Source organism: Otolemur garnettii, unplaced genomic scaffold, assembly GCF_000181295.1.
Source record: "Otolemur garnettii isolate 467f Iridium unplaced genomic scaffold, OtoGar3 scaffold00064, whole genome shotgun sequence".
NCBI classification, from domain to species: Eukaryota; Metazoa; Chordata; class Mammalia; order Primates; family Galagidae; genus Otolemur; species Otolemur garnettii.
Genome location: NW_003852459.1, coordinates 8,722,401 through 8,723,164, shown reverse-complemented (window position 1 = coordinate 8,723,164; position 764 = coordinate 8,722,401).

Genomic DNA, 764 nt, shown 5'->3' with positions numbered 1-764 from the left:
TGATCCACAGGGAGCTCTCTGGAAAAACCAAGAACTTGAATCCAAGTTTCCCAGTGTGACCCAGTGTCTACGAATAAAGAAAAAGTTCACAGGAACACTACACCAGACTTTTAATCCCTGGGCTTCACATAAAAATTAAAGGTCTGGCAAGCCCATTATCAAGCTAGTGTTGTGACACCAGGCCAGGAAAATGAAAAGATATTCTCAGAGTCACTGAGCTGCCTTACAGACTTTCTGTCCAGTTTGGTTTTTAAACCACAAAGCTATTCATTTCATCTCCCCAGTAGAGCGAGATATTATTCTTCCAACCTAAGCTTATTCACACATATACAAAATCTCTAAATCTCCAGCCACTACTCTCTGTAAACCATTTATGTGCTCTAGAGATCTTTAATCAAATCACAGGATAATCCAAATCTGTTTAACTTAGAGCTCATTTTCCCCAGATCTTTACATTTTAAATGTGGAAAATGTTCTTGTGATCATGTTTTTCATTATTAACTATGAGGGGTGTTTTTAGATTGTAGAGTAGTGACAGCTGGTGTTCAGAGTGTAGATTGCACCTCTCAGTTTTCATTCTTTACCTGTGGTCCTCAAAAGCTAGTGTGCATGAAAATTCCCCCAGGAGCTTGTTAAAACGTAGATTTCTAACTTCCCATTGTCATAGAGTCTGAGTCTTTACATTTGAGGAGATGTACATTTTGCTATCATCCCTTTTTCTATCTCCTGGTTATTTTCATTCAAGAATCTGCACCAGGGTTTCT